At 40.3% G+C, this 16,952-nt stretch overlaps 1 long non-coding RNA gene across 1 annotated transcript in view; it reads left to right on the top strand.

Moving 5' to 3' along the window:
• The window catches only part of LOC130362382 (uncharacterized), a 30,727-nt gene extending 18,820 nt beyond the window's left edge, over nt 1-11,907 (top strand). The window contains exons 3-4 of the long non-coding RNA XR_008891388.1: nt 10,939-11,004; nt 11,499-11,907. This is a non-coding gene — a long non-coding RNA (uncharacterized LOC130362382). The remainder of the gene's footprint in view (nt 1-10,938; nt 11,005-11,498) is intronic.
• The last annotated feature ends 5,045 nt before the right edge of the window (nt 11,908-16,952 follow it).

Below are 16,952 nucleotides of genomic sequence, written 5' to 3'. Positions count from 1 at the left end.
ACTGGGTCCATGTGAACTAAACTAGTCAAAAAAAGCCTATATGTCAAATAGGTAATTTGTATGGGCGCCAGTCTCCTAGCAGTTTTGATAAGTGATTTGTTTGTGTCAGCATCACATTAGAGCCCTCAGATGGTCATATGGTTAGCAGAGATGCTGTCAGATATGCAGGAGTCCGTAAGATTAAAGGGCTGTTTACATGAAGCAGTCACCAATGAGTGTTGTCTTTTCATTTGATCCAAACTGTACATATCAAAAGGAAGAATACATTTGCATGCATTAGAGAACATACAGTACATGTTTGAATAACTTGGCCAGGAATGAGAATTATACATTACTTAGATATGCCTTGTAAATACCAACTTACAAGTCTATCACATTAAGTATGATACAGCTCACCTAGGCAATGGTGCATAACCTAATCTCCTCTGAAGCACATTAAGACAATAGTATACACAGCCTCAAAACCTTATAAAATCTTATTATCTTTATATTTCACCTCTTAAAATCTTTACAGTTACATAGACACAGCTCACTTAAATGAATCGCAAAAAACTGTTTCTACCCCTTTTAGGACATACTCATGGTCTGAACACTCGCCAAAAGGAAAGCAAGATATGTAATGCGATCCCTGCATATGACAAACATGAGACATGTTAATTTACAGTTAAGAGTTAAAACATTATAAAACTACTTAGAAACCAATAAATACATTTCATAATTAGTTTCCATATCTAATAGTGCAATATTTAATCAATTGTTCATATTAAGACCATTTGGTTGGATGCTATTTATAATGATGGTCCACAGGGCTTCTCTATTCAGCAATGCACGCCTTATATTTGCCTGCATGAAATGCTCGCCACCCAGTTAATCTGATAAACTACTCTGTGGTATTACGAATTCATGAAGCTGCCAGTTGATATATGTAACAGAATGTGCCTCCCCTGCATATGCACATACTACACACCTGCTCTGTCCACTTTTGTAGAAACCGCACTGTGTGGATAAGAGGGTGACCTCTTTGTTGAAAAACTTTTTCTGGTATCTTTTATAATTTTGCATCTTGCATAAGAACTGGTAAGTATTTTTCAGTAATATTTTTTTATTTAGGATATTGCTGATATAAGTGTTGTACCAAAAAACGGACCTCTTTTTTGAATCTCCACATGATTTCTATGCCTATTTACTGACCTGAGCAGATCTCTTCTGTCTCTATCTTGAATTATTGATGACATGATGATGCCTTTTAAGATGGTATTTACACATACTGGTTTAATATACGTACAAGTATGTATTTGTGGGTCTTCAAACACTACTGATAACATAATTCCCAAAAAAGATCTTTTTGTCACATATACACAAAGCTAGGACCACTCTCATTTGCATTTATGTACTAAACAAAGCATGGCACGGCCATTACCATAATTACCATAGACCTCCATGTGATGACAATACAATCAATGTAATAGCATTACTACATAATGGCAAAAAATTAAAATTTTGGTAACAGAAGGAGTGTTTTTTTACATCCATTGATGCTCCTGCTCGCCGGATAAATGTGAATCCATTCATATAAAGACATATTCAATAATACAGCGAAGCCTTTCTTGTCTGCCCTACGAATGGTCATGTGTGCATTTTCCCACATCTGTGTGATGGTTTTAAGAAGTGGAAGCAAAAAAGGTATAATATCAGTTTTTTAAATGCTCACAATGCATACTTTTGCATAACTTATAAGCTTATACCTCTATTAAGCCTGGAGGAGTACTTTAGAAATTCTTTAATCAGCATTTATCTAACATAGACAAGCTTTTTACTTTAAATCAAAGTGGAGACCTTCACAAAGAACTGTTTTCTGATGGCCCTAGCCATCCTTGTATTACACGGCCATTCATTAATTATATGGTCAGCATATAATACTACATTTTCCATGAAGCAGAAATATAGGGGTTTCTAAAGTCAGATTGTGGCTCAATTCATTGACCACCCTTATAAGCCAATCAACAAACAGTTGTCCTATTCCTCAAAGATTAGACCAACTTACGTATACAGAGATAAATGGATATACAGTATCTAACATAGGTAAGTACACCACTCACATTTTTGTAAATATTTCATTATCTTTTTATGTGACAACACTGAAGAAATGACACTGTGCTACAATGTTAAGTAGGGAGTGCATAGCCTGTTAAAATAACTCAACACACAGCCATTAATGTGTAAACCTTGGCAACAAAAGTGTGTACATCCTTATGTTAAAATGTCCAAGTTTAGCCCAATTAGCCATTTTCCCTCCCTGGTGTCAAGTAAATCTTTAGTGTAACCATGTTTCACAATCTCTAATACTGGTCACTGGAAATTCAACATGGCACCTCATATAAAATAGCTTTCTAAGGATCTGAAAAAAAGAATTGTTGCACTACATAAAAACAGCCTATACTATAAGAAGATTTCCATGACCCTAAAACTGAGCTGCAGCACGACGGGCAAAACCATGCAGCAGTTTCGTAGGACAGATTTTACTCAGAACAGACCTCACTATTTAGAGGCGTACTCACATTTGTTGCCAAGGTATAGACATTAATGGCTGTGTGCAGAGTTATATTAAGGGAACACAACATTAAACACTTCTAAACAGGCTGTGCTCTCACAACTTTACATTGTAGCAGCGTCTTATTTCTTTAGTATTGTCACATGAAAAGCTATAAACTATGTACCAACAAATGTGAGGGATATATTTATGTGAAATACTGTCTATTGTAAGTGCTTCTACACCAGGTCAAAAAATGTTGACCCAAAGTCACCTCATCCTTGGTGCTGCATACATACTACTGCACCCTATAGTTACGGCAACTCTTAGGATGTAAACATAGTGAGAATATTGTAACTTTTAGGAAGCAACCTTAAAACAGTTTTATAGAAAATATAGAATATTTTTGCTATTATGTTAGATGTTTTGTAACATTTTCTATATATGTCCTGGTTATTCCAGTTGTTATCCATCAATTTTGACAGTCAGGATAAATACTTCTATGCCTTCATTTTCAAGTTATTTGGAAAATAAATTTGCCAACAAAAACATCTTTTCACTGAGCTGATAATTCCTATCTCCTCTCTCCTCCAGCAATACTATAACTTCATTCCTCCGCATGCAATTACATTTTCTCCCTCAATATGTAGGGTGTTTTAATGTGATCACATAACTCCTATCCTGTGTTAAACAGAAAGATCTTCTTCTTATAACATATTCCAAGATAAACAGTGAAAAATGAAAATAGCTCCAATCCAATTAACAGGAAGTGCTGTAAAACCCAGTAAATAAGGTCTGCGTCCAACCACAGTAATTAAATTCTGCTTAGTCCAACACCATTACTTCTAGAATTTCTGCTTTTCCTGAACATTCTGTTCAGAAGTATTTGCTAAGGGCAACATTACATCAAATACAACAACATTCCAGGTACATAACATCAACATGTTTTCTGTAAGAGTGAAGGCAATTTGGCCCAATATTATTAAAAAGTTGTTACCATCTAATTAAATGAATATTTCTCATCTCTACCCAATGTAGCAACAAGTTACTCCTGGAAAGCAAAGTGCATCTACCAAAGTTGAGCAATAATCCAAGGATAACTTACCATGTGATCTGTATCAGTCCTGAAGTGATGTCATTCCTCTGGCAGGACACAAGGTCCAAGAAGCCACTTAGTTCTGCTCAGTACGTTTGGAGGGTTTCAGGTTCTTAGTATAATACAACACTTTTTACATTCCTGTAGAAAGGCATCTTTGTGTCCATACAAAACATATCTCAAAAGGGCAATCGCTGAAACTCTATGCTAGGTAATGGTATGACTATTTCTGGAGAGTGCAATTAAGCTTCTTCTTCATGGAAATAGCTGCATTCAGTGTCCATTCTGGGCTCTGCATACCTTATTTCAATACAAGGCCATTTCACACACCTTGGCTGATTCAGCATCAAGTCTGAGGTAAAGACCAGAAAAGTAAAATATCCCTTCCTTATAGCTACACAAAACACAAGAAAAATGACTTCCTTTTACTGTCTCCAAAACTTTTTAAAACCCATCCCCCTACCTCTCTGTCACCTATCCACAAAGAATACTTTTAAACCACAACATATCCCCTCCGGTGACCATCCCCCTGTAATGTGTTGAGAGAATTATCTCCTGCTGAGATGGCCTGGAACTGATAAGGCATAGTCTTGTCAGATAAAAAGCCATATTGTTTAACAAATAAATAAAGACAAAATACAGACATAAAGCTGTAGGAAAATGGCATCAATACTAAATAATGTCTGCATTGGCCAGAAACACCTTTTTGTTTTTGCAAATGTGATAAATTCCTGTTTACATCTATTAAACAATTACCATTGGCCATGTGATTCTTTTATAGAATCTATAGCTTCTATCTATCTGTCTATCTAAAGGCAAAAAGATCCTGGCAGCACACCAATGATAGTGCAAAATGGTGATGGTTTATTAACCATGGAAAAGATACAACGTTTCAGCAGCATCCCGCTGCCATTCTCAAGCATGATACAAGGTTACAAGTGCTGGTTTATATCAGGTGCATCATTAACATCATAATAAGTGGCAATTAAGATATAACATAAAAAAATAACTAAACATCAAGTGTATATAAATAAATACATAGTACAGTGAAAACATAAAGAGCATCACATAATTAAATCTCATATAAACATGATCACTAAATAAAGTGCACACATGCATTTAAAATGCTTAACAAGTATGTGATGAGCAGCTGTGTGTTTAAAAACAAGGTAAATGGATTCCGGGGGTTGTCCGGGGCAACATACCGAATAGAGTAATACACGCATGCATGTCTGCGTCCCTGAGTCTCCGGAGATGTTCGTCACAGTCACATGACTGGCTACTAGCCAATGACCTGTGTGGTGATGTCATAGCTGACGGACCTACTACGGTGTCCACGCATGCGCAAAGCCCACGGAATGGTTGGTGCATGTGCCGAACACTCAGAGAGGTCCGCACAGCCATTGAAAGTAAGGATATATCGTAGGAAGTATACCGATTGGCTGGCGCTATGTAGGTAGGTAGGTCCGTCAGCTATGACATCTACACACCACACAGGTCATTGGCTAGTTGCCAGCCATATGACTGTGATGAACATCTCCGGAGACTCAGGGACGCAGACATGGATGCGTGTATTACGCTATTCGGTATGTTGCCCCGGACAACCCCCGGAATCCATTTACCTTGTTTTTAAACACACAACTGCTCATTACATACTTGTTAAGCATTTTATATGCATATGTGCACTTTATTTAGTGATCATGTTTTTATAATATGAGATTTAATTATGTGATGCTCTTTATGTTTTCACTGTACTATGTATTTATTTAAATACACTTGCTATTTACTTCTTTTATTATGTTATATCTTGATTGTCACTTATCATGATGTTAATGATACACCTGATATAAACCGAGAAGTATGAAAGACAAAAAGGGAAAATGCGCCTATCTATGTGCCGTTATCCTTATTACAAGTGACAGGTGAGGAAGCGTAAGGAATGCTCTCACCTGGTGGTGTTATGCTGAGAGCATAACACCTGTTGCAGCTTGAAGGGGCCCAACTGGTGTGGGTAAGTGGAAATCCACGGTGTGCTGCCCGGATCCACCCGTCCGGCCGGACGGTCTGAGAGTATGAGTGGTAGCGGGGAAAAGGAATCCGATCCTGGCGCTCACCCGTGCAGCAGCTGAGGAAATGATGTCAGGAGCCGTGATGAGGTAAAAGATGCACTTTATTTTGGATAAAGCAGGGACTAAGCGTTGCGAGGGGACAGGCTCCCCTCTTCCTCAGGTCCAATCATAAGGGCTAGGGGGTAGGGCTTGTGTTTTAAAGGGAAAAAGCCCGCGAATTTAGGTGCTCATAATCACAGAATACACAATAATGCAAAAAATAGTAGACAAATACATAATATATAAGGATCGTGAGCGATACAAACATGTGGGGCACAGAATGTTACAAAGGCCCCATGTGAAAACAAAAGATAGGATACGTTCTATATTTAGTATAGTTTCATGCACCAAGTATTGGGCAGTGATACTATACGACATGGTGCACAGGAAGTCCCAGTGGTATGGGGCCATGGACAGACTGCATGCTTAGTCGCTGTTCAGGCATGGCAGGGACAAACCTCTGGATGGGAGACATAGGAATCGGCAATCCAAGCCCTTCCATTGAATCCAGATGATTTGAGGTGGGTACATGGTTTAGTCAGAAAATAGGCTGGCAGACCTAAGGGAGGTGGTAATGTCTATAGCTTGATATTAGCAGATGAGCTCAGTTGCCTCATTCAAACCCCTAGGGTGAAGTGTCTGGAGGGAGTAAATCCAGAACATCTCTTTTTTGTTCAGTATTGCAGACCTGTTGTCCGCACCAATGGGGATCTGCTCAATTGGTGTGATGGTAATTGGGTTAGGGATGTCCTTATGATGAATACTGGTATGTCTGGATAAGCTGTGGAGGAGAAAACCTTTTCTTATATTCGTCCTGTGCTGGTTCAAGCGTATGTGAAGTGCTTGTGTGGTCCGACCAATGTATTGTTTGCCCCATATACAGTTTATCAGGTAGACCACGTAAGATGATTGGCAGGTCATGCGGGATTTGAGGTGGAATGTGGCACCCGTTGCTGTGCTCGTAATGGTTGATTGCTTATGGCAGATGGTAGTGCAGCATAAACATCTGGGATGACCACATTTAAAGGCTCCATTCTTCGTGGTCATGGTATTGAAGGTCCCCCCTATGGTTAGATGTTTTTTCTTTTTCTTACCACGGCTAGGGGCGATCAGATTGCGTAGAGTAGGAGCCCTACGGTATGTAAACCTAGGTTTATCTGGAATTATTCCAGAGAGATGGGGATCTGATTTCAGAACATTCCAGTGTTTGTTGATGATTTGTTGTATAATTCTGTGGCCTCCAGAGTATGTGGTAATAAAATTCAATGTTGGATTACTTCTGTCTGACTTTGCCTGTTTCCTTTTTCTGGGGCCAGGAGATACTGGTGTAATTTCATTCCCCTTTGTTTCCAAGGGATGGACTAGGGAAACAACAGGATCCATCGCTGCTGGTTCCGGGAGAGCCACCCAAGCCGAGGATTCTGCTTCAGGAACCGGTAGGCAATCTTCTTGAGTCAATTTGAGGGTTCTCTGGTATGCATCCCTAACCAGCTGTTTGGGATAGCCCTTTTCGTGGAAGCGATCTTTCAAGATTCCTGCTTGTTCTTTGAACGTTTTTTCTTTCTAGAACACATCTCGAAGGGGACACACGGATTCCCCCTGCACAGGTATCCTTTCTTATGGAGTGTCTCCAGATGATATTGGAAAATAACTTTTTTACATTTGACGGCAGGACATACCATCAGACGAGAGGCACAGCGATGGGGACCCGCGTGGCCCCCTCCTATGCTAACCTCTTTATGGGGTGCTTCGAGGGTAGCTTCATTACCCCCAACCCCCTTTTTTCCAAACACGTGTCTGTATACCGGAGGTATATCGACGATTTGTTCTTTCTTTGGAAGGGGGACATTGATTCTATCTCCACCCTAGTGCAGCAAATCAACGAAAACACCTGGGGTATCAAACTGACCCTCAACATCTCCAGAACATCCATAGAGTTCCTGGATTTACAGATAACTCACACTGAGAACCGGATTACTACGTCCACGTTTTTCAAACCAGTGGATTCAAACAGTTATATTCCTTTCCAGAGTGGACATCACAAGAAATGGAAACGGAATATTCCGTACGGCCAATTCCGCAGGATTAGAAAAAACTGTGCAGAAGAAAAAACGTTCAAAGAACAAGCAGGAATCTTGAAAGATCGCTTCCACGAAAAGGGCTATCCCAAACAGCTGGTTAGGGATGCATACCAGAGAACCCTCAAATTGACTCAGGAAGATTGCCTACCGGTTCCTGAAGCAGAATCCTCGGCTTGGGTGGCTCTCCCGGAACCAGCAGCGATGGATCCTGTTGTTTCCCTAGTCCATCCCTTGGAAACAAAGGGGAATTAAATTACACCATTACCCATATCTCCTGGCCCCAGAAAAAGGAAACAGGCAAAGTCAGACAGAAGTAATCCAACATTGAATTTTATTACCACATACTCTGGAGGCCACAGAATTATACAACAAATCATCAACAAACACTGGAATGTTCTGAAATCAGATCCCCATCTCTCTGGAATAATTCCAGATAAACCTAGGTTTACGTACCGTAGGGCTCCTACTCTACGCAATCTGATCGCCCCTAGCCGTGGTAAGAAAAAGAAAAAACATCCAACCATAGGGGGTACCTTCAATACCATGACCACGAAGAATGGAGCCTTTAAATGTGGTCATCCCAGATGTTTATGCTGCACTACCATCTGCCATAAGCAATCAACCATTACGAGCACAGCAACGGGTGCCACGTTCCACCTCAAATCCCGCATGACCTGCCAATCATCTTACGTGGTCTACCTGATAAACTGTATATGGGGCAAACAATACATTGGTCGGACCACACAAGCACTTCACATACGCTTGAACCAGCACAGGACGAATATAAGAAAAGGTTTTCTCCTCCACAGCTTATCCAGACATACCAGTATTCATCATAAGGACATCCCTAACCCAATTACCATCACACCAATTGAGCAGATCCCCATTGGTGCGGACAACAGGTCTGCAATACTGAACAAAAAAGAGATGTTCTGGATTTACTCCTCCAGACACTTCACCCTAAGGGTCTGAATGAGGCAACTGAGCTCATCTGCTAATATCAAGCTATAGACATTACCACCCCCCTTAGGTCTGCCAGCCTATTTTCTGCCTAAACCATGTACCCACCTCAAATCATCTGGATTCAATGGAAGGGCTTGGATTGCCGGTTCCTATGTCTCCCATCCAGAGGTTTGTCCCTGCTATGCCTGAACAGCGACTAAGCGTGCCGTCTGTCCATGGCCCCATACCACTGGGACTTCCTGTGCACCATGTCGTATAGTATCACTGCCCAATACTTGGTGCATGAAACTATACTAAATATAGAACGTATCCTATCTTTTGTTTTCACATGGGGCCTTTGTAACATTCTGTGCCCCACATGTTTGTATCGCTCACGATCCTTATATATTATGTATTTGTCTGCTATTTTTTGCATTATTGTGTATTCTGTGATTATGAGCACCTAAATTCGCGGGCTTTTTCCCTTTAAAACACAAGCCCTACCCCCTAGCCCTTATGATTGGACCTGAGGAAGAGGGGAGCCTGTCCCCTCGCAATGCGTAGTCCCTGCTTTATCCAAAATAAAGTGCATCTTTTACCTCATCACGGCTCCTGACATCATTTCCTCAGCTGCCGCACGGGTGAGCGCCAGGATCGGATTCCTTTTCCCCGCTACCACTCATACCTGATATAAACCAGCACTTGTAACCTTGTATCATGCTTGAGAATGGCAGCATGATGCTGCTGAAACGTTGTATCTCTTCCATGGGTTAATAAACCATCACCATTTTGCACTATCTTTGGTCTACTTCCATGGTCTATGATTGGGACCGTGTATTCTACTTGCCTGCACCCTAAAACCACTTTTAAACTACAGTTGTGCTGCCTCTACCCTGCTGTCTGTATCTGTCTATTTATCTTGGCTGGAAGTGGGTTGCGGATGTCCGTGGCAAGGGACAGACCCAAAATCCGATGTATGTGCAGCGCTTCTCTGGGATGAAAAAGACGATTTCGGCAGGAATACTGTGTGAACTTTTTATTTTTCCGAAATCGTCTTTTTCAACCCGGAAAAGTGCTGCACATAAGTTGGATTTTGGGTTGTCCCTTGCCACAGACACTCGCAACCCACTTCCAGCCTGTATCCTGACCGCCTGCCAGCGGTGCTGACAAGTAGCAGCTCCCGGAACCCCACCACAGTCGCACGCATCCCAACCGCCTGCCAGTGGTGCTCATATCCTGCAGCTCCCTGAATCCCGCCGCACATCACCTGCCAGCATCAGGACCGCCAGCGGTGCAGACAGCCAGCGGCCCCCGGAATCTCACGTCATACCACTTTGAGAGCATCCCAGAGTTGTGTCTGTAATTTTACACAACTCAACAAGGCGCCATATCTGCGTTTTCTTTTTTGTATACCCCCACCATGTCTATCTATCTAGACAGAGACCAGCTAATGGGCAGTTGAATACCAATAAGAAGCAAAATATGCTATGACCATTATGTATGAGAAAATAAATTGGACAATAACCTGAGAGACATGGAGTAAGACAGGCTCTGATGTCCCCCAGAAGACATATCTCAGGACCTACTAGACATATTTAAGTAAGTGACCCCTCATTGGACTCCTGGTCACCCACACTATAGCCCAGTGTATTGGGTTTAGTGTGGATGAATAGGCTGGCAGTTTTCCTCTAATGTTTCTGTTTGATGATAAATTCATAGCAGTAAATAGAGACTAGAGAGCTTAGTGCAAAAAGTATTTATATCAATAATATTCTAAGTAAGAAATATATTGTTGTGTGTTATTGCAACTTCTATTTGGCTAAGCATATTTTTCTTGGACTACAAGAAATACTTTTGTAACAATAAAGTTCAGTCCACACATGCACAATAGCTTCCATGACACACATAACTGATCTAGTTTTATGGCTTTTGCCATGATGCCAGTACTGACCTGAGTTTAGGGAGTTGTCCCAGAATCAACCCTTATCACCAGTTTTCAGGGTAGGTGATAAGTGTGTCATTGGACTCAGTATTTTACCATAATACCTATTTTTAGTGTCCTTTGTTTTATGTGAGCCTGCTTGGTTATTTGCCTGTGTTGTGTTGTTCATGATGTATCTCCCCTTTCTGTTTAAACACTGATTAACAATGTAGCCCTTTTATCCCTCTCCTCTGTTCCAGATGACTTTTCATGCGGAGGTGCCCACCATCAGAAGTGGGGGGGCAGCCGGATCAGTGCACCTAGGGGTAAAGTAACGCCCACAGTACACTGAACTCCCTCATTAAGGAATAACAGATATACATTGTTTACCAGTGTCCTCTGTCTTCTTAGCTCATAATAGCAGGTTCTTCTAACCCCCTGTCAGTTTCCCTTTAAAGAGGAGCACTCAGATTACGACCACACACATTAAGAAATGGTAGCTCTAGCTTGAGCAATATGGCTCATTTAAATGGATTCACTTTTATGGTCAATATATAACTCTACAACTATCTGTTATCATTGAGTTTTCCAAAGCTGGACCTGCAGCACTCAGCTAATCACTGGGCCAGCCCCAATTGAAAAAGAGTGAAGATAAAACTTCCCCTTTAATCTTTATACCGTGCTAGTGAGTCACATGTAAACTGCACAGAGACATAAGAAAATAAAGCACACAATGAATTTACATGCAAAGAACGTTTGATGTTTGTCCATTTAAAGTTAAAAATCCTATTCTCTTAAAAAAAAATCTTCTATCTTGTAGATGAGATTGTACCGAATTCCAAACGAGATTCAGCTGTTGAGCAGATATGAGACAGCGCCAATACTCTGCTGTGTAACTGCTCCATAAAACACATCAGCCATCTATTTTAGTAGAACCCACAGTTAATGGAAACTGAAATTCATAATTCTGCTGCCAGAACCATCAGGAAGACAACCGCTGTTATGGAACGGAAGACAGGATTTTACATAAGTGTCATACAGAGATTATTTAAAGGAACAATCCTTCCCTTATCTTGGTAAAAATGAATGTGGAAGTGATGTTCACCTTATGTAAGTGATTGTGGTTACCTGTTAAAGTAGTCTTCACTATTTATAATACTGATTGTATAAAATATCTATATCTGCACACTTTATCGCTTGCTATCTATTCTAATAAAGCAATAGGCCATTATGGGGAATTGTCTCAGCTTTTGTCATGTGTATTTAATAAAGATAAGTTTTTTTTTTCTCTGTACATATACTGTAGATAAATATTATTGCTGTCTGGCAAGTAAAGCAGAGCAGGCCAATCAGGTGTGTAGAGAGGGCTGGGGTAGTTTAAAGGGGTATTAGAAGTTTGTTTTTTAAACCCAGCAAATAAAAAATATTGGAATGGCAGCATCTGGGGGTAATGAGGGCGAGTAACACCAGACAGTGGTTCATATGTGAACCATCAGATTCAATTAAAGGGTCCCCATCGAGAAGTTTTTTGACACATAAGTCCTATCTGTGATCAGCGGGCATATGGTGGGTGCAGATACCCTGTGTGCTTGTTAGGGCATCTTACAAATACCCTGATCCTTCTCTCACAAATACTCTGGCAGGGCTATGTCTGCTGATAAAAGCTTTTGTGTTCTGTACCATATTCCAGGAATAGTGTATAGAGCACAGTCACATAAAAATTATTGGTTTCCTATGAAGTGAAAAATAAAAATAAATGTAAACTAGAGCTCACAGCACAAACTACCCTTTTTCCCCCCCAAGTGTAACCAAAAAAACCTTCACTATTTTTGTAACCTCATACTTGATGCTGCTCAGATGTGATATTCTTAACTAAGGGCCCCCTTGTAATGAAGGGCTCTAGGCTTTTTCTTGACACTGTTGTGTACTCATCCATAGAGCTGAATAAATGCTTTATCAAAATTCTTCAGATCATACAATGATACATTATCCAAAAAACATATTCACCCAGGTGCACAAAAATTGTCAGAGCATTTCATCACAGCTGTCACTTTCTTTGTCAAACATGCTTGACAAAGAGATCGACGGCTCTTGAAATGTTGCACACATACCTAGTGGCGGTGGAACGATCCTATGCTTAAACCGCAGAGAAAGGAAGGAAGGCGCCTCATGTGCGGGATCAGTAGATCTTGCAGGTGGGGGTAGGGGAAGGTGATTCCCAAGCCGCTTACCGAAGTTGGTTGTGCGCCCACACACAACAAGGTTAAGAGCAGAAGAGATATGAAAGCAGGTCCACTGCAGCCCTCCTGGGTAAGTGTAGAATCAAAGGCGAATGACCAGGGAGTCAGGAGTTTGTCTGACGCAGAGAGGAACCATCAGACAGCCAAGTAAAATCAATGGATTTATTAGATGCAACGCGTTTCGCTGCGCATGCGCAGCTTCATCATCATGCCTGATGAAGCTGCGCATGCACAGCGAAACGCGTTGCATCTAATAAATCCATTGATTTTACTTGGCTGTCTGATGGTTCCTCTCTGCGCCAGACAAACTCCTGACTCCCTGGTCATTCGCCTTTGATTCTATGCTTAAACCGCAGTGAATGGACTTGAACATGGCTGGGAAAAAGGAGCAGACAATTGGCCTAGAGTCACAAAGCATATGCAATTATATTACCAGGAATATGAATACAAAATTATGAAGACAAAAATAGGCTCTATGCCAGTGTTTGCCAAACAGGAAGCCAAGTGGGTGGGGCTTGCTACACAGGGGGGCATGGTTTTTGTGAAAAGCTTGTGAAAAATGAGGTGATTTTTTATGTTTTTGCCTGCCCCCTGTATGTCTGTATAATACTAAAACTATCTTCTACCCCTTTACAGGAATCTAGTGTGCCCGTGCTCGGGATTAATTTAGATTCCAGTCTTGATAAATCATCCACATATTGTGTCTGTTTTCAAGGTCTTATTGAGATTTGCAGCTGCTTATCTGCTGTGAAAGACTTTTGCCTTCATGCACACTACACCTACACTATACCTGATATGTTGAGCTCATGTTGGGTGATCAATGATAGGTTAAATAACTGTACACTATTCATGCCTGTACAAACAAGGTAAGGGTTCATTGGCAGTGCAGAAGGCTGGCCCAGTACTGGTAAAAAAAAAGTCATATGACAAAAGCCATTGTAAAGAATACTACTAGATTTTCAATTACACAGCTGTATGAACAATGTGTTTTAGGTTGTGTGATTTAAGATATTTTGTATTGTTTAAAAAAGATAAAAGTACATTAATGGCTGCGGTTGCTGGCCGTGACACAGAGTATTTTGTAAGCAATTATTAGCACCTATTTCCTACTTTATAGTCCTAAACCCACAGGTAAATGATATAAGAATCATCTGGCCCAGTTTTAACCTACTGTTATTACCTTTACAAGCCATGTGGTTAAAGCCACATTGCAAAGCTGTAAAAACCACATATAGTAGTACTGCACAGACCACTACATGTACTGGCACCCTCATAATCTGGTTTCTGTAAAGATATGCATTGATTTAACAACTGAATTTCAGTAAATATTAACCTCCAGTCCATTACCACGAACTATAGTGAAGTGCCAGACTGGGTTTTCTTGGATGCTCCAGCAGAACTTATTCTGAGGGCCTATCATCCATCTATACAGAATATGTTTGCATCCTACTTTAGCTGAAGATGACCTAGCACTTCTAAGACATGATCCAGCTTTGATAAAGAACTGAAATGGTACAACACACACTGTGTCAGCACAATTCAAGAAGTAATTCAAGAGCATGCATGCTTTTCCTCACTGAGCTGAGCATGCTTAGTATCCAGTGAGTATCGGTTGCTAATAAACATAACTTAAAGGGGTACTCCCATGGATAACCTTTTTATTAAATCAACTGCTGCAGGCCTCCGGCGTGTGTCCCCTGCGTCGTTGCTATGCGCTGCACGGCGCGGCGCATGACATCAGTGCGTAGCAACGACGCAGGGGACGCACGCCGGAGGCCTGCAGCAGTGCAGACCCGACCCCGGCAACAGGTAATTATGCCACCGGGGATGGGGGGAGGCAACGGGTCAGCGGCGCTGGCAATGGGTGCCGCTGCCCCTTCTCTCCCCCTGGTTGTCGGCGCCGCTTCTCTCCCCCTGGCTATCGGCGCCGGCAATGGGGCGCCGGCACCGATAGTCAGGGGGACAGAACGGGCAGCGGCGCCGATAGCCAAGGGGAGAGAAGGGCCGGCAGCAGGGCTCTAGACCCCAGGAAAGGCAGGGGGAGAGAAGCGGGCAGCGACGGCCTCTCTCCTCCTGCCTTTCCTGGGGATGTATCGGGGTATACACGCGCACACACGCACCCTCATTTTACCATGGATATTTGGGTAAAAAACTTTTTTTACCCAAATATCCTTGGTAATATGAGGGTGCGTGTTATAGGCCGGTGCGTGGTATACCCCGATAAATACGGTAATTTACAAATCTGTTAAAATTTCTGGCTCCAGTTGATTTAAAAAAAAAAAAGTTTTCCACAGGAGTACCCCTTTAACTTTTTTAAGTAGTTTATTAAAACAAAGCCTATATAAATTTTGGTGTTGTAAATGTACTGACCTACAGAATAAACATAACATTACATTTTTACCGTAAAGTGTAGAAACAAGAAAAGTTGCAACCTATTTTATTTTTTTTGTTTCGCAGTAGATTGTCATTACAATTGGTCCTGCATAAAACAAGTCCTCATACAGTCCTAAAAGTTATGAACCTCCATAGGTTATTTTACAACTCAACTCCAATGATGTGAATGGGGACAGGTGTGCGCAGACTTTTATTTTTTTAAATCCTGAACAACTTCTGTAAATGGGTGACACCAACATATCCCCTACTCGATGTGTAAACCCCAATAAATTATACATTTATCACCAATCCTGAAGACTGGTAAGAATCATAACTTTAAAAAAATATATAAAAACAAATTTAGCATTAGGAATTTTAGGTACAAGGATTTTTTAATTACCTTTTTTTTACAACATTTAATTTTAAATATTTAATTTTGAATAATAATGTACATCCCTATATGTCTGTATAAGCAGCCATAGTTTGTTTCTACAGTCAGTGATACCTAGTTTGCCTTCAAAATGTTTCATGTCATTAACGCTTTTCACAAAAGTGATGTCCTCTGTATCAGCACACATAAAGCTAAAAGGAAACACATACTTGACATAGAAGTATTATAAATACCAGCATTGCCAGAATAAACATTTCAGTTGGTGATAATATTATATGGTATTCTACAGATGTCCTGACATCTGGTTCATAATGAGTGCAATTAACATAGTGTTATAATGTATTTATGAAACACCCACAATTCCATAGTGTCAGATGAGTGATAATGAAATAACTGTATAAAATGTGTCATCATATTTTATTTCCTCTATTATGCAACGTATGGTGCTGATGGTTATGGACATGACCTTGTTCTGTAAAATTTTATTTAACTTTGAATTAAAGTTCAGGTTCAGTAAGTTTAATATTCCTTTTATTGAGTTGCAAGTCATGCAAGGCAGGACCGTATTATCCTTCTGCCTGGGATTACAATATGTTGATAATCACTGGTCTATTGGGAAAGTCCAGTTGGAGAAATAAATCTGTAAAAACTTTAAAGGAATCTAAGATATCTTAAAAACTATTCCTTCCCTCCGTCTTTGGAAATAACCCGCCAGTTCCACAACACTGGCATTTAAATAGGAAAGATAGTCATTTGTGAACAACAATGGGGGAGATTTATAAAGGTTGTATTTGGTAAATTATTTTTGATGTTTTTTTTTGGCTTTGTTCTTTTCCTTACATGCACCAAATTTATATATATATATATATATATATATATATATATATATATATATATATATACATATATATATATATATATATATATGTATATATGAAAAATAGTTCTACATCCTTTATAAATTTGGCGCACATAAGCAAAAAACTATAAATCAATTCAGAACACCATTTTGCATCCTCTTCTCTGCAACTTTTCCAAACAAAAGCTGTGCTCTCCAAAGGCAATTTTTAGGCCAGGTCTGACCCTGCTTAGGTTTGCCACTTTTTTTGGTGAGATTTCCGACATTTGTATTTTATTAATACGTTACCATTTCAAGTTATAAAAATTTAAATGGCTTAAGAAGTTGAGTTTGCACAATTTGCCTTACACTTGTGAACAACAGAAAAGTAGCAAAAGAAAAGTACTTATGGGTACATGTGACATTTTATGC

This window comes from Hyla sarda, chromosome 3 (assembly GCF_029499605.1).
Source record: "Hyla sarda isolate aHylSar1 chromosome 3, aHylSar1.hap1, whole genome shotgun sequence".
NCBI classification, from domain to species: domain Eukaryota; kingdom Metazoa; phylum Chordata; class Amphibia; order Anura; family Hylidae; genus Hyla; species Hyla sarda.
Note: the sequence above shows the minus strand (reverse complement) of the source record. Positions and strands in the feature narration are given on the sequence as shown.